Source organism: Arvicola amphibius, chromosome 4 (assembly GCF_903992535.2).
Source record: "Arvicola amphibius chromosome 4, mArvAmp1.2, whole genome shotgun sequence".
Classification (NCBI taxonomy): domain Eukaryota; kingdom Metazoa; phylum Chordata; class Mammalia; order Rodentia; family Cricetidae; genus Arvicola; species Arvicola amphibius.
Window position 1 is genome coordinate 102,891,155 of NC_052050.1, and position 17,919 is coordinate 102,909,073.

At 45.6% G+C, this 17,919-nt stretch overlaps 1 protein-coding gene across 3 annotated transcripts in view; it reads right to left on the minus strand.

Annotated features, from left to right (window-relative positions):
* The window catches only part of Myh11 (myosin heavy chain 11), a 92,128-nt gene extending 85,415 nt beyond the window's left edge, over positions 1 to 6,713 (minus strand). For all 3 annotated transcript variants that reach the window (XM_038325241.1, XM_042054849.1, XM_038325243.1), the window contains exon 1: positions 6,647 to 6,713. The gene's annotated coding sequence lies outside the window, so the exon portion shown is untranslated. The remainder of the gene's footprint in view (positions 1 to 6,646) is intronic.
* Between the last annotated feature and the right edge of the window lie 11,206 nt (positions 6,714 to 17,919).

Below are 17,919 nucleotides of genomic sequence, written 5' to 3' on the forward strand. Positions count from 1 at the left end.
GGAGACAAGATCTCATGTAGCCCAGGCTGATCTCATCATTATGTAGCTGAGAATAACTTTAGAATTTTCCTGCGTACAGGTTACAGGTGTGTGCTATCAAACTCAGGTTCTGGTGTGCTGGGGATTAAACTTGGGGGTTTGTGCATGCTAGGCAAGCACTCTACCAACTAAGCTATGTTCCAGTTATTACAATTATTCTTTTTAGTTGGTGGATGCTTGAGATGCTGGATATCAAACTCAGAACTCGCACATGCTCAGTAAGTGCTTTACCATCGAGCTATATCCACTCTGGCCTAGGCTGGTCTCAAAGTAACTATCCTCCTGCTTCAGCCTCCCAAATGCTGGGAGTATCGGTGTAACCACTATGCCTGCCCCATCCCACATATTGCCTGGATTTAAATACCACAGAGATAAGAAATAAGTTCGTGGAGTCTGAACAACAGCTCCAGTAAGCCAGTCAGTAGTGTCAGTTCTAGTTCAAAGCCACATTTGGGCCCAGAAAATCACTCAATGAGCAAGAGAGGGGAGATAATCCTCTGCACACTCGTTCTTCCAGCCTGTGCTGTCTCAGGAGGCCTTTGGGGCTGCAGTCTATAATCATCACTACTTAGCCCTCTCATCCTTTTCTTGAGATAGTGTCCCATGTAGCCCAGGCTAACCTCAAACTCATATAATCCAAGATGGCCTTCAACTCTTGATCCTACCACTGAATGATGGGGGTCACAGGTGTTTCCATGTCTGGTTCATGTGGTTCTGAGGATGGAATGCAGAGCTTCGGACATGCTAGACAAGCACACTACCTACTGAATTACATTACATCTCCTGCCCAGCAGACCAGGAGTGTTCCACATCCATCTCTTGGATATCTTATGAAGGTTCTGTGAAGTGGACATCACCTATATCCCCATTTTCCTGTTACCACAACCAAGGTCATAAAGGGTTAAAAAAAGGATTGACCCCAAATCTAGCCATCCTTCTTTCTCTCTCCCTGGTCCCAGTGCCACCCAGTTCCCACCACCCTCAGCCCCCCAGGGAAAAAGAGAATAAGGACCTGTCCCTTCACAGAGGCTTGGGACACTACCAACTCCTGGAAATCCAAATTGCTTTTCAACCTGCTTCAGAAAGAAGCTCTTTCCAATAGCGAAGGGGAAATGAACCTATCTCTTCCTCCAGAAAGCTTAGTGACTGAGGGAAGGAAAGGGAAGAAAAGTCTGGGGAGAGAGCAAAGTGCTTGCTGTGTAGACAAGAAAACTTAACTCAGAGCTCTAGAAACCATGCTTTAAAAGAAAGAAAAGGCTATATGTGGTAGTATGTGCTCATAATCTAGCCTGTGGGGTGGAGGGGAAAAACAGATCCTGGGGGTTCAGGGACCAGCCAGTCTAGCCTACTTGGCAAATTCCAGGCTGGTGAGGGCCTCTGTTTCCAAAAGTCAGGTGGATGGTACACGAGCCCGCGTGCGCGCACACTCTCTCTCTACACACACACACACACACACACACACACACACACACACACACCATGAACTACTATCTCCTCCCTCTCCCTCCCTCTTTCCCTCCCTCCCTCCCTTCTTTCCTGTTTCCCCTCAACACACACACAACTGAGGTCACTCCTATTCAGGGCCTTTAGGCCCGCAGAGTCCTGCTATGCTTTGCATCTCACAACTTAAGTAGAAAAATGCTTAAAATAGATGCTGAGACACAGGCCTAACTGGTCCAGGCAGACATCTGCAGTCCCTTTCCAGGACCATTTAGAGACTGCTGTTGATTCCCAGTGTGCTGTCTATTCACGTCTTTGCTGGAAACTCATGTGATTATCCAGAAAGAGAGGGTATAAGCCAAGAATATAACCCCAAAGATTCCAAAGCTCAGAGCTTTTTTAGGGTTAATATTATATAATTTGGAAAGTTCACATTTGACTTCATTTAAAAGGTCACAATTAAAATGTAGAATTAAAGACATCACATATGACCTGGGCAGTTGTGGCACACGCCTTTAATCCCAGCACTCAGAAGGCAGAGGCAGGACGATCTCTGAGTTTGAGGCCAGCCTGGTCTACAAAGAGAGTTCCAGGACAACCAGAGCTGTTACACAGAGAAACTCAGTCTCAAAATACAAAAAAAAAACAAAGCAACAACAACAAAATCCCATTGCATACAATGACTGTCCAGTCATCTGCATAAAACAAAGACAAAACATCAAGATTTGTGCTCACAACTGGATGTAGTGGCGCACACCTTCAATCTTAGCACGTGGGAGGCAGAAGCAGGAGGATCTCTGCGAGTTCAAAGGCAGCTTGATCTACAGAGAGTTCTAGGAAAGTCAGGACTACATAGAAAGAACTTGCCTAAAAAACAAGAACAAAAAACCCAAAACAAAAATAAAAAGATTAGTACTCAGAGTTGGGTCTCATTTCCAGAATATTTCATTATGCATATGTAAATATCCAAAATAAAAAATAAAAATCTGGAACATTCTGGTTCTAGGCTTTTCTGATAAGCAACAGCCAACCCATACATGGATTTATACATGGTGGAATGGAGCCAGCATATTTTAGTAAGAGTATATACTTGGTAAGATATTCTTCCATATAACAGAATACTATGCAGCAGATAAAAAGCATACAATGATATAGGGATAGAAAAGATAGTGAAGATTTGTGATAAGGTGAAAAATGTTTTGTAGAATTCCAGGATTTGAACAAAAAGGGAAAAGTGAGTTAGAATAATTTTAGAATGCCATGTAAGACTGTTTCTTTGGGGTGCATGTAGAGATAGGCAGAATGGAGGGTGGTATAGAGGGTATAAAGATGCTTATCTGGAGTCAGAGGAATGGCTAGGATGCCCGTTGGTGGTCTCAGACACTTCTGAGGTTCTCTATCATTGACTGCATGCTGCTCCAGGGGCAGCAGGAAGGTACAGCTATCCTTTGGTCCATTTAAGAACTTCCTTGGATACTACAATTCACAGATGCAGAAGTCTCCGCCGTAGAAAGCTGTAGTGTTTGCACAGTACTTTGAGCAACCTCCCTCCCAGGTGTCTTCCAGAGAGATAAAATAGTCCTTGTGCTGCATGACTTAGGAATAGTGACAGGAAAGAAGGCCTGCATGTGTTTCGTACGGATGCTGCTAAAAACAAACATCCAGTTCACAGTGTCCTGGATTCATCTGTAGGGACTCATAGCACAGAGGGTAAATTCAAGTGGGCACGAGTGGAACAGGCCAAGCCCCTACCCTCTGTCAGCCATTCTGATGAAGCTGGGTCTCTGAAGCTCCAGTAAGCCACAGCGGGGTGACTTCCCCCTGCTAGAATACTGGTTGGTTTCCTCTGTGGTTTGACAGAGACAGAAATGCCTTCAAATTCTTGCTTGCTCACAGGCAGTGGTGGCACACGCCTTTAATCCCAGTACTTGGGAGGCAGAGGCAGGCAGATCTTTGTGAGTTCGAGGTCAGTCTGGTCTACAGAGTGAGTTCTTGGACTGACTCCATAGCTACTAAGAAACCCTGTCTCAAAAAACTAAAAACTAAAAACAACAACAACAACAAAAATTCTTGCCTGCCTTTCTTTAACTCTGTGCTCCCTGGTCCTTGAGGCCTTGTAGGTCAATGTGACTAAATGTCACGGTGACAGAAAGAGAATCAGGAAGCAAAGGGGCCACTGTGAGAGCTAGGCAGCCTTCTCCTGGGTATGGAAATCCAAGGAGACTCTAAAGGTGTAGAGCGATCATAGATGAGCTAGTAGAAGTGGTCAGGAGTGTGCTGGTGACCACACAGGTTCCCAGTCACTGCTTAGAGATCAACGAGGAACTGGGTTTGCAAAAGATTTACACAAAGGGAGATTATAGGTGAGTTTCTGCTTTAGGGACAGACCACAGGACTTTCTGGTTTATTGATACCAACTGTGTCACACAGAGCACACTCCTGATCTCTCTAGTCATAAATGACCATCTGCTTAAATTTACAAGAGTCAGCCTTGAGTTAAACCCTTCAAATGAGGCATCTATCAATGCTCCCAAAAGGGCAACCCTTAGGGTCTGGAGTCTCAAGAATCTTGGTTTGTAGGCTCCCATCTTTTATAGATAGAGCAAGGTTTTCAAAGCCCACATTTATAAAACGACATGAAGAGTATTAGTATTTGTTCCAACGGGCTACTGTGAAGACTCAAAATTTGTTTTTTTCTTTCTCTTTTGTTGCAGCCCTGGAGACTGAACCCAGGTCCTTGTGTATGCTAGCAAAATGATCTTCTACTTCTGTGAGGATCAGGCAAGTGCTACAAAGGATTAACGTACTGTAACACACACTGGCTATTCTCACCAGTCCCACTCTGCAGATGGGAAAACAATCAGGAAGAACATGAGCAACAAAATTTTTTTAGATAAGATCTCCAGGTAGCTCAGGCTGGCTTTGAGCTGGCTTTGAGCTGGCTATGTAGGTGAGGATGACCTTGAACTTCTGATCCTCCTGTCTTACCTCCCAGATGTTGGGATCACAATTATGCACCATTTAGGCTGGATTTTATTCTTTTCTCCTTTTTCTGATACAGTGTTTCCCAGTGTAGTCCAGGATGGCCTGAACCTACTATGTAGCCCAGGCTAGCCTCAAATTCTCTTTAGTTCTCTTGCCTCAGCCTTCCAAGTGCTAGTATTAGAGACATGAGCCACCATACCGGGCAGAATAATGTGCTCGGTACCTTCTGACTTTGATTATTTGACATGGGACATAGTTTTCTAAAAGTATAATCTATATCCTGTTTCAAAATTACTTTGTGATTCATCAAGTTTCTGCTTAGATGCATGGAAGAAAGGAGATAATTTCTACCAGAAAATTAAAGTTCCACATAAGAAGGGATAGGGAAAAAAAACCCTCAGTGCCTTCCAAGTGTCCCCCATTCCCTGCAGGGGAAAGGCAGAGAAGTCCCCAGAGCCCAAGCTAGCCAGGCTGCAAGGCTGAGCAACGGCCAGGGGGGCTGGCGATGGCCTCATGGAAAACACTACCATACATGGGCATGTCTGCCTCCAGCCCAGCCTCCACAGAAAAGCAATGATAAATCCATAGTGACTACCTTGTACGGAAGAGAGGCTCTATTTCAGATATGATGTTTATGAAACAAACCCACAGGTTTCTCCAGGGTGGCTCAGCACAGGCATATGTTTAGGGATCTTGGAATGGAAGCACCCCCAGCCTTAGGGACTCCCACCACAGCCTTATCCCACTCGGGAGCAGTCTTTAAATTTGTAAAAGGTCATTTTAAGTCTTCTTCGAAGAGTGCTAAGTGTTTCTTTTGCTTGAAGTAATGGATCCACCAGAAACATGAAACCAACAAATTTTGGTTTCAGTAAAGAGAAAAGATGCCAGGGTCAAGGTATGAACTTGGCATCAGACAAACTGGGAAATGGGCTCACAAGTACTGACTGGTTGTGTGACCCTTAGGAAATTACTTAACCTCACTGAGTTTCAGCTGTGTTATATACTAAACAAGCACACAGCGTCTTTGTGATGAGGCACATGTAATGACTAAAAGAACTCAGTTCCATTTAAATGCTGTTAGAAGTACCTGACTTGTGCGTGTGTCATCAGCAATAGCACAGAACAGAAAGTGTTCCCTGCCGCCTGCATGGACTTTCAGACCTGCATGGTCAAGCTCTTTTTCTTTAAGCCAAGTCTAAAATAGCATCTTGAAGTAAATAAAAGAAGAACCTTCACCAAAGGAAACAGAGCGAGGCAGAGCCAGAGCAGCCGTTCACCTAAACACAGCCCACCTTCCCTTCTTTCCCAACAAGCACAGAGGCAACTCTCAGTTCTTAGTGGCAGAACCAAAGCAGCCTAGTGCTGGCTTTCTAAACCTTCTCTTGCTATCTGATAGGCATAGCTTTGAAGGGTGCTTTCCACACATGGCAAGACCCTCCAATTCTGAACCTGAACAGCTGAAATTTCTCCTGCTAGTTCCTCCACCTTCCCATTGAGAAGCCCCAAACCCCAGTGCCTGCTCACTTGGCGCACCTGTGGGTGGCGGCTGTGAATGGAGCCTCAGCACACACCTGGGCAACTGGGGCCCTAACATCAACCTGGAAGAGCTCCTTTATTAATTCCTAGGGTCTGGGTTCTGGAAGGGATCAGAGCTGAAAGAAATGAACCTTAACTTATAAGAAGCTGCCTTGTCTAGCCACAGACTACCATCAGCCACCAACCTAAGTGGATGGAAAACACTTTGCATACAGCCTGCTCCCAAGGCTATCAACACTCTCACCAATATTTCTGGGTTACTTTGTACAATGGTCAGCGGGTTATCCATCTCATCTAGTCAGAATAACATGGGGTCTGCTCCCTGCCCCCAATATGGGATTTGAACCCAGGAACCACAGAGCTCTATCACCACTGGTGCTAAAGTAGGCTATTTTATTTTTTAGACTCTAGCATACCTGGAATTGGGCCTAGCCACCAGACCTTTAATTGGTACCCCCACTTGCCCATGTGGTACCGCTCATCAGCAGCCTTGGGGATGCTGGTTTCCGAGAGAAATCATGGAAAGTCTAGGATGACCCGGCGCCTTGCTTCTTCCCACTTCCCATTCCCACTCCCAGGAGGATGTTCTAGAGGCCACTCAAGACCACCACCCAAACTTGCCCCCTATGGGACCAGCCCTACTTACAGATCTGTTACTGGGGGCTACCGGTAGGACAGGATGGAGAGCTCGGATCTGGCGCTGGTCCCAGGCTGGGGCGGTCCAAATCTCCCTGTGTGCCTCTGACGCCGGGCTTTATAGAGCCGGCTCTCCCTGAGGGTGAAAAGGGGAGGCGGCCGCCGGGAGGGGTGGGAGAGTCCTCTGCCCTTCGCGGCGCCCCCTGCAGGTGAGGAACAGAGCCGCCGGGAACCACCTGGCAGGGGTGCAGTGGCGCTGCCAGCGCACTGGCCTGCAGCCTCAACCCTCGCTCCCTGCAGTCACCCAGATCCTGGGTCCCTAGAGAAAAGGGATCGGGTACGCAGAGTCTGTAGGGAAATTTGAGAATTTCTCCACTAGGTCCATTCCAGCTGTACTTTAACCTCTTCCTGATCATGCTGGGAACCTGACACTTCCCTCTCTCCCTTATCCCCACTTTTTTCGCCCGCCACTGGGCCGGCAGGGAAAGGGGACTTTTTGAACTCCCCGAAGTGCAAGGCACACCCTCTTGTGACTGTTAGGAATGTGTGGAAAGGGGAAACTTTTGCTTTTCCAAACTTGTTCTCTGCAGCTCCATTCACGCTATAACCAAAATTAAATATAACCCCGGGGTACTTGGAACCGACAACGTCCTTGTGTCCGTTGCCGAAAAGTGGGGTGCTGCTGGGGAAGGGTGAATAATGGCATTTGGAGGAGTTGTGTTAAGATCCTATAGAGAATGGGGGGAACTTTCTGGATCCTGCAAGTTCCCAACTGTCCCCCCTTCACCAAGGGATCTTTGTCCACTCAGATGTCACAATCTTTCTCCCTTGGTCCTGTGTGAATCTAGGCCCTTGTCTCTTTTGTCTGACCAGGCACTCTCTTCTTTCCACTCTCTCTAGCTTTGACGAGTTTTTCTTCTGTCTCTTGTATGTCCCTAAACCCTAAACCCTAATCTCTCTCCTCTCTCTCTCTCTCTCTCTCTCTCTCCTCTCTCTCGCTCTCTCTCTCCCTCTCGCTCCCTCTCTCTCTCTCTCTCTCTCTCTCTCTCTCTCTCTCTCTCTCTCTCTCCTCTCTCGCCACACGCACAGACTCTCAGGCCATAAAAGGAAGTCGAGGCAGGACTGGCCCCACTCCAAACTAGGGACGCCTAGCTCCCTGCGTGCGGACCCTCTAGGTCCCAGGCCGGTCCTCCCTCCGGGGCCGGGCTGGACGGACAACCCAAAAAGGGAAGGCGCGATTCTCGCGCAGGAATTCCCAGCGCGGCATACCAGTGGGGCTCTGGCTCCCCCTGACTAAATATGGTCCAGTAAAGCTGCCTGCTGAGCCCGCAGGGCGCTGGGGAACCCCAGTTCTCAGACAATGAACTTCAGGCCCGCGTGCAGTCGGTGCTTCGAACCAGAGGATGACCCTTGCCAAACCTACCCAAGTCCCGCGGTGCTCAGTGGCCCCATTTTGCAGGCCAGAAGACTGAGTCCCCTGAGGGTCCACAGCATGCTCAGGACCTTTTAATATCAATGTCCACTTTGGGTAACAATCAGGGAACTGGCCACAAGGCCGAGAGAGGCCTCTGGGCAGCGTTGTTTTCATGGAAGTCTGCTGAGCCTCTTAACAGCAGCAGGACCAAGGGTACCTGCTCTGCCTCAGTGTTCCTGTCTGTAAAAAGGGGGAGAATGCCAGTTCCTTCCTATTTCTCATAAGCAGTCCTTGAAACAGTGTGAAATTAACACACTGCAACTTTGTGGGCCTAGGAAGCCCAGCAAAGTAGCAGCGAGCTGGCTGTGGGATGCGGAAGGCCAGGCAGCCTCCCATTGGCTTTGCACACAGTGATCTGTGTCTCAGTCCCTCTAGACCCCTTCTGCATACCTTCAACACCAGTCCATCTGCTTCTCGTCCTTGAAAACATCTGGATCCTGGTCTTCCCCATCCCCACCGCTATCCCCCTGCCCCATAGGGCGACATAGAACAGAGCCAAGGACAGCTGCTTGGCTGGCCCTCTGTGGAGGTGGGGGAGGAGCCCTCGGGATGATGGACGAGGCTGCTTCCCCAAAGCCTCTTTACAGCTGCTGTAAAAGGAATGGAAACCGTCCCTGCGCTGAGCTCAGGAGGAATGGAAGGGAAAGCCCAGGGCCCACATGCACCTACCCACTCTGGAACCAGTCCAGAACTGGCCGTTCTGCAGCAGGCCCCAACAGTCACTTCCAAGGGGCACTGCTGATTTTTAAAGGACTGTGCCAATTTTGAGATGAAAATGATTTCACTATTAAGGAGAGACTGGGCCAATAAAATGGCTGTATGGGTAAAGTATTTGCTGCCTAAGCCTGATCACTTGAGTTCCAGCCTTAGGACCCACATGGTGGGAGGAGAGAACCAACTGACTGGGACACAATATTCTTTCATGTGTAGCAGTGGCACAACTCCACCCCTGATAAGTTAGTACATGTAATAAAAAAAAGGTTTTAAAACTGCAGACTGTGTTGTGTATGTAGTATGTGTGCACAACTCAATTACAGATGTCAGTTCTCTGGAGCCATCCACCACAGGGTCTATGTAGATCTGGTTGATCCGGCAGCAAACTCACAGAAATCAGCCTACCTTACAAGTGTTGGGATTCAGTGTGTGCACCACCACCTCTGACATTGCTTTTGCTGTTGTTTTTACTGTGTTTCTGAGACACAGGCTTGGCTGCTCAGGTGCAGCTTGCTGTGACAATGCACCCAGGGCACCCCTTGTCTCTTTCCATCAGTGCTAGAGATGGAATTCAGGCCCTCATTCTTGTCTCACCACCTCTGCCAAAGGAGGTGGAAATTTTACTGTCTTCTTCACACCTAATGACCAGAATGATGGCATGAAGTAGGCTTCTCAGCATCTGCTGCTGAGGATATAGGTTTGAGAAAGGTAAGTCATCTGGCCAATGTAGCAAAGTTAATGGAAGAGCTGGAATTCCCATCTGGGCTGGCTGAGTCCATTCATAGCAAGAAGTGGTGGTGGCGGTGCCTGTCTGTGTAAACACATGTTCTTGTGTGTGGAGGCTGAAAGTCAACAATGGGTGTTTTCACCAGTCACATCATTTTATTTTTTGAGCCGGCGTCTCTCATTGAGCTTGGAGCGTGTTGATTCTGCTACACTGCTAGGCCAGAGAGCCAGCAAGCCCATGGATTCTCCTTTCTCTGCCTCGAGTGCTGGGATTATGGGTGTGCACTGCCATATTCAGCTTTTTATATGGGTGCTGGAGATTAGGTCCTCATACTTGAGTGGCAAGTACTTTATTGACTGAGCCATCTCTCCAGCTCCATTTATGCCTTTCCCGCAGGGGTGGAGTTTAAATCCCAAGTCTTGCCCACACTAGGCAAGCACTCTGCCACTGAGGCCCAGAAGCCTGATCTCAGCTCTGCTAAGTACTAACCAAGAACCTCGGGGGTGACCCACGTCCTTACATTCCATTGTCTCAGGAAAGGCAAACATCAGGCTCTCGCCATCTCTATCCTGCTGGGTTGTTAATGACAGTGCTGGCCTTGTATAAACCATCCATGCCCTCCTGGCAGGCTTGAGCAGTACCCAGGGACAGTATGTTCATTTAATAGTCACTCAATAAATATCTGTCCACTGTGAGAAGTTCAGATATCTGAAGTTTTTAGAAGGACCCTGTTCTAGGAGTAACTGTAGAGGCTTCTGTTTTGTTTCTTGTGGTTGAAAAGGTCACTTATTTTAAGAAGATGAGAAAAATCACTTTACAAAATGCTCCTTTGACTGGGTGATATCAAATAAATTGTAAGTTTCTCTGTGAAGGGCAGTTTAATGGGAGTTTCCATAAACTCACAAGACAAGATAACAGAGGGAAGTTTCTCTTTGGAGTCTTTTTTTTTTTTTTTTCCTTGACAGGGTCTCCCTGTGTAGCCCTGGCTGGTCTGGAACTCACTACATGCTGGCCTCAAACTAATACAGACCCACTTGCCTCTGCCTCATGAGTGTTGGGATTAGTTTTAAATAGCTACTGGCTTCTAAAAGCCTCTGGCTTTAAGAATTATATGCAAGCATGGCTGACTCCTGTATGTGCTTCAAGACTTAATTATTTAAAAGTACAGCAGCAGCAGGGCTGAGGAGATGGCTCACTGCACAAGTATGAGGACCAGAGTTTGAGTCCTCAGCATTCATGGAAAAAGGCTGGGCATGGCCACACATACCCATAACATCTGTGCTGTCTCCAGATGAAGACAGGAGACTCACTGGGGCTTGCTTGCTACCAGCCTACCTCCAGCAAGTTCAAGGGAATAAAGCAGTGACAGGACACCCGATATCTCCTCTGGCCTCAAATGCACAGTGAGCAGGCATGCATGCATACACGTGTGCACACAGACACGCACACAAATAGATCAATGTGACATAAGATGTGTCTCCTCATGAAGAACCATCTTTACTCACAAGCACAGAACAGTGGGAACCGTCACACGCACAAGTCCTGGTCCTCCTCAAGATGACCCACTGAGTCTCCAGAGAGAAGACCGCACCTACTGTGCCGCTCCCTCTTACTCATGTCCAGTCCTGGTCTTCCTGTAACTATAGATGTCTCTATTGGGAAGAGCTCATAATTCTCAGTAGTTTTAGTATTTTTATAAAACTAAAGATATTCTGTATGGTGATTTGAATAAGAATGCCCCCATAGGCTTGGTTCCCAGATGGTAGAACTAGGAAGCTTTAGGAGCTGTGGCCTTGTTGAAGGACATGTGTCACTGGGTAGGCTTTGAGGTTTCTGCAGCTCAGGCCATTTCTAATCAGTACTCTTTGCTTCATGCTTGTGATTTCAATTACTGCTCCAGCACCACGCCTGCCTGCATGTTACTATGCTCCCCAACATGAGTTATGGATTCTAGCTAGCACTCTACAACTGTAAGGCCCCATAAGTTCTTTATTATTTTATGTTAGTAATATCTTAGTAATGATATTTTGTCACAGCAATAAAAAAGTAACTAAGACACTCATCAGCAAATTCTTCTTGGGAATTTGCCCAAAGGAGATGAACTTACCTCCACACAATCCTATACATGGCATTTCCAGCGCATTTTGTTATTGTGCTTTTGAGACAGGGTCTCACCAAGTAGCCCACACCTTTAAAACTGATCATGTATCAGGTTCAGCAGCTTTATTAACTGCAAGCACCAGGAAGCAAAGGTCACTTTCTAATAGGTAGACAAGTAACTACAGAAGAGGCAGGATTCTGCATTATAAAGAGCTAACAAGACAGAAAGATGTGGGAGAAACTTCACGGCACATTGCCAATCCTATAAGGTGCAAATGACTCAAGCCATGTGGTGCCCAGGGAAAGGACGGGGCAGGTGTCAGGGCACAGCAGCTGCTCTCCTGTACTGCTACGGCAAACTAGCATCGCCATGCTTTGCTGGGTGCCAGAGCAGGCTCTTCCTCTTTTAACAATTGCAGCTCCAATACAGACTCAGACAGTGGGGTGCTTAGTGTGTCCCATTTCATTTAGCCAGGCACTTGAAAGTTGTACATAACATTTTTTTTTTTTTTTTTTTTGAGACAAGGTTTCACTACTAGCCCTGACTGGCCTAGAAGTTGCTATGCAGAGCAGGCTGGGCTCAAACTCAGGTATCTGCCTGTCTCTAACCTCCAGAGTGCTAGGACAAAAGTATATGCTACCATACCCAGAATTTCACTTTTTGAGACAGGGTCCCTCACTGAACCCAGAGCTCACCTAATTGGCCTATGAGGCTCATGTTTGTTTCCACCTCTACATCTTTGTGATAGCAGGAACCTGCAGCTGTGTCCAGTTCTTTATGTAGATGCTGGGTATCTGGGAACCTGAACTCCGGGTCTTCATGCTTGCATAGGAAGCACTTTCCTTGACTGAGCCATCTCCAGGAAGTTTGGTCTCACTTTATTTGAAGCATTTCATGCACAGGATGGTTGCCAGAAACATCAAATGACAAGTGTCTGGGAAGCAGTCTTCCAGATGCCTTTAAAGGCACATTCTCAACTGTCAGAACTCTAGACACTTGGCTTTTTCCTAAAGGAACTATGGAGTTTACATAATCAGCCAGACATGCAAGTCATATACAAACGTGTTCTTGCACATAATTATAAAGCTATCTGTTTACTCTACACAAACATACACATTAGGCTTAAATTTACAATCTTCAGAAGCCAGCCCTGGACTTGATAGGTACTTTTGTTCGCCCAAATTTTGGATAACCAAGTCTCCTATAGCTATCTGGTTCTGTTACCATTCAATTTTTGTGTGAATTCAAATTTTCCCAAAAACCTCTCTTGTATTTCTAGAAGGTAACTTCTCCCAACCCCAGGTGAGGTGTCACTACTGTTTCTGAGGGCAGCCTGATGGGTCTTATGGGCTTGTGATTTATTCTTCAACACACTTGCTTTTCCTTTTTTGGGAGTTTTAAATGTCCCAGTTTAGCCAGGCACTCTGGAAGGCAGAGGCACATCCAAGAGTTCTAGGCAAGCCTGGTCTACATGGTGACACCCTGTCTTGAAATGTTTCAGCCTGCAAAATATATTAAAAAGCCACAGAAGTAATCAGCTGACAGTGTTCATAAATCCCACGTAAAGAGACGGCAACAGTAGATTGTCTTCAGTTCTTCGTTTTGTTGCTTGTTGCTGTTTGTTTGCTTTAGAGATCATTAGAGTTTTATTTTCAATTATATGCATGTATGGGTAGGAGTCTGTGAGTGCAGGTGCTCAGAGAGGTCAGAGGAGGGCATCAGATTCTCTAAAGGATCAAAAAGTGCTAAGCACTTAGCCATCTCTCTAGCCCCTTGATTCTTTTGGACACAGGGTCTGGCTACACAGCCAGGGCTGGCCTAGAATTACCAATCTTCCTGTGTGGGCCACCAAGTACTTGGCTGGATTGAGCAGAGGCTGCTTGTCTGTAGTAGGAGGCCACTTGCTTGTTCCCGGCTGCTCATACCACAAAATAATCACTCAGAAACTATATTATTTAAAACACTGCTTGGCCAATCACTTAAGCATATTGCTAGCTAGCTCTTATAGCTTTAGTTAACCCATTTCTATTATATTTTACCACGAGGCTCATAGCCTACCGGCAAGGTTCCAGCTGTCAGTTCATGTCTTTCTCCTCTGGTGGCTCCATGGCGTCTGACTCTGCCTTCTTTCTCCCAGCATTCAGTTTAGTTTTCCCCACCTACCTCTATTTTGCCCTGCCAGGCCCAAGACAGATTCTTTATTAACCAATGGTATTCACAGCACACAGAGGGGAATCCCACATCATACAGGTATACCCCACCACGACCTGGCTCTTCCTTAGCTTTTAAGAACCTGGTTAGGTGGTGGTGGTGCATGCCTTTACTCCTAGCACTTGGGAGGCAGAAGCAAGCGGATTTCTGTGAGTTTGAGGCCAGCCTGGTCTACAAGAGGTAGTTTCAGGACAGGCTCCAAAGCTACAGAGAAACCCTGTCTTGGAAAAAAAAAAAAAAGAATATAAATTCTGGGGCTGAAAAGATGGCTTAATGGTTAAGAGCACTGGCTACTCTTCCAGAGGTCCTGAGTTCAATTCCCAGCAACCAGATGGTGGTTCACAACTATCTATAGTGAAATCTGATTCCCTCTTCTGGCATAAAGTCGATAGAGCACTTATATACATAATAAAGGGAATACAAAATATTTATTTGGATAATTAAAAAACAAAAATGTTAATACATTTTAAGTATAGATGGAAAACAAAAAAATTAAAACTTGACAGTTTTCCTTTTTTTCAAACATATCAGGTCCTCCAGGCTGTGACACTGACCCCCCAGAGTGACATACCAAGTGCACACATATGCCAGTCCTGCCTTTAGTTCCCAGCTGCCCAGTGAGCCAGCTCCAGTCATCCTTGTTTCAGGGTCCCTCTGGATGACAAGATGGTGACATGAAGCCTCTACAAAGCTAAGCTGATTCTTATTAAGCAGTCACTGAGATTAAAACATTGCCTTGGCATAGACAGGTTGGAATAAAACATAGGAATGCATGCGACAATTCTGTTTATCTTCCATTTTGATAATTTTACATCAATATCCAAAATTATAAACACCAAAATTTTCCCTTAGTCTGGCCCTACATAACTGCAATTCCTGAGGCAGTACAGCATCCATAGCTGACACCTCTGAACATTAACCAAGTCCTCTGGGAGCATCTGGTATTAACATTTGCACACAGAACATAATGAAATTCTTAACTATAGTCAGTGCAGATTTAGAAGTGGAAATGAGGGTGTGTGCAACTTCAGGCACTGGTGGCCTAAGTGAGCTTGCAGTGCTTCTAGCTGAGAAAGATGCACTCTGAACATAGGTTGTGATGAACACCCTGAGTTCAGAGACCTGCACCTGCTCCCATGTGGAAAGTACAGCCCACACTTTCTGAGAGCAAAGATAACAAAGACTGCTAAGAGGAGAAACAGTGTGCATACAAACAGGAAAAACAGCTATCCAGAGGTCAGAGTGACGACACTTGAAGACCAGATCCAAAGAGGGAAAATAGTTCTAAAACACAAAACCAAAACTGCCGATAAAGAAAATGCAGAGGAGCCTGGTGTTCTGACACAGGGTTTTCTCCTAGCACATGGGAGGCAGGAGCAGAAGGATCTCTGTGAGTTTGAGGCCAGTCTGATCTACAAAGTGGGTTCCAGGACAACCAGAGCCAACAGAGACATCCTATCCAGAGAAAGTCAGAGAGACAGAGATAGCCAAAGACAGAGAGGGAAGAAAATACTGAGGGATTGGAAAGAAAGTTCAGGATTGGTTGCTGCTCACAACTACCTGTGCCTCAAGCTCCAGGGGAACCCAGCAATGCTGCACCTACACACATGCATACACATGCCTACCTACATACATGAAAACCTACACACACCACACCACCCCCCACACACAAGTATACACACATGCACACCTAAAAAGTATTTTTAAAAGAAATATCAAAAATCCTTGTCAGATGGTGGTGGTGCATGCCTTTAGTTCCCTGCACTCGGGAGGCAGAGGCAGGCAGGCGGATCTCTGTGAGTTCGAGGTCATCCTGGTCTACAAGAGCTCCAAAGGACAGGTTCCAAAGCTACAGAGAAACCCCGACTCAAAAAACCTTAAAAAAAATAACCTATAAAAAGCAAAAATAACACAACCCATATTTCTGTAAAATCTTCTAATAAATTAACCAATTTAGAAATAACTTTGAGGATGACAGATTGCAGTCCCTACCAATTAAATATGATTTCCAAAGTCAGATACAATGTTTAACCTCTCCTCTGAGAGTAACAGAGACAAGTAAGTGACTGCAGGAAGACCAAGAAGCCCATGCAGCTTTGGTCACGGCTACATTGTTGGGTCTAAGATTAATTCATTCAGAAAGTCTCTGTAAGCCAGAGACAGAACTCTGCAATAAATAAAGTTCTTCTACTATCTCCAAAACTGCAAAGCCTTGATCTGTATAAACAGCAGAAGGTTTACAGACTCAGCTATGACCTTGACTACCACAACAATCACCATAGTAACATGCACACGCCCAGAAATAAGGCCTCCACAGAACCCCTGGCAGTTCTACCACTGGAAATACCCAGCCTGATTAGTAAGGGCTGCCCCAAGAACTATAAGAACCTGGTCTGACCTGCTAACAAAAGCTACAGATGCCAAAACACTTGTTAATATTCTATCTGTCTTGCCCATACTGAATTAACCACAAGTCCTGTTGAAAACATTCTCTAAGAAGGCTGTGCTTGCAAGACTCAGCCTATGGAAGAAATGGTACACACAAGCACATATTCTAACAGTGAAGTGTAAAGGAAGAGTTAATTTTGGGGCTGGAGAGATGGCTCAGAGGTTAAGAAAACTGGATGCTCTTGCACAGGACTTGGGTTCAGTTCCCAGCACCCACATGGTGGCTCACAACTTCCTGTTTTTACAGTTCCAGGGGATATGACACCCTCTTCTGGCCTCTGATGGCACTGTATGCACATGGTACACAGATATACAAGCAGAAAAAAATCCATTTACATAAAAATAAAATCTTAAAAAGAGAAAAACAGTGAATTTGTGAGAAATACTAGAGGTGATTCATGCAACCAAGGAAAATCTCCAAGTTAACACTGCAATAATTATCTTCTGGGAAAACCAAAACTGCAGAACAGGCACCATAGAAATGGCATTTCAAGGCTGCAAAATTGACAAAGACAACAAAACAGAAGACCCAGCCATTATAAGCCCTGATTCAGCCAATTCAACAGAATGTATATTCTATACCATGCTGGCAAAGTATGAAAAAGAATATGGACATAACACACTCCAATTTAAAGGGCTCTAATTTTTAACACCAGATATTTCATGCATTTTAGATTTCAACTGTCAGTATATTAAATGACCACTGGAAGTCAGTTTTTGGTGACGGTGCCTACTCTGCCACTCTAAAACAGAACTGTGCCCCATGTTCTCTGATAAAACAGGAAAGAAACAAAGCCCTCATCAGGAATGGGGGTCAGCATTAGTCTTGGGCTGCTGTTTGCATGGCTCTGTACCGCCTCTAGATCTGGAGGGGTCCAGGTAAAGATCCCTTTTTGATACACACATTAAAGGAGCAGGTACCTTTTATGTGCCAGCAATCTACCCTTAGCTTGTCAATGTTAACAGGCTGTTCTTCCTTTTACTGTGCTTACAAGTACAATATCAGCTTATTCTCCCTGCTCAAAGTACAGTAAGAATGATCAACAGGAAATGTGTTTTAAATACATTTCTATTTTTACATTGAAAAGAAAAAATGGAAATGGGTTCTTGTAAAACTGCATTTATGGGTCCCTTTTATCCAATGGTTTCTAAGGACTTTAGAGTTGTGAAGACCATTTAAAGGGGTTTCCTTCATCATGTTCTGCATTAACAGGAATGTTATCAATCCATCTTTGAGCAGTGGATGACTAGTATCACCAAATACAACTCAAACTGGTAACATTCCAAGTCACCAATGCCACTGACAGTAACCCTCAGCTCTCTTCCTGTGGCACATACTTGGCTATGCATTGTTAAGTTCTGTCCCCCATGCTGGTTTATCTGTAATAAAACTGTGCAACTCTTATGCTGTGTGACTCTTGACAGTAAGGAACCATTGATGCAACAGCTGTGTTCCATGAAATAAAACTGTAGCTACCTACACTAGAAAAATCTCCTTGATAAACAGCAAAGTAGCATTCAGAGGCAGAACAGTAGCAGCTCTTATGATTTTCCTATCCTAGGAATCAAAACTCCTGTTTACTAAGTCAAGTCTCTCAAGAGTCCATG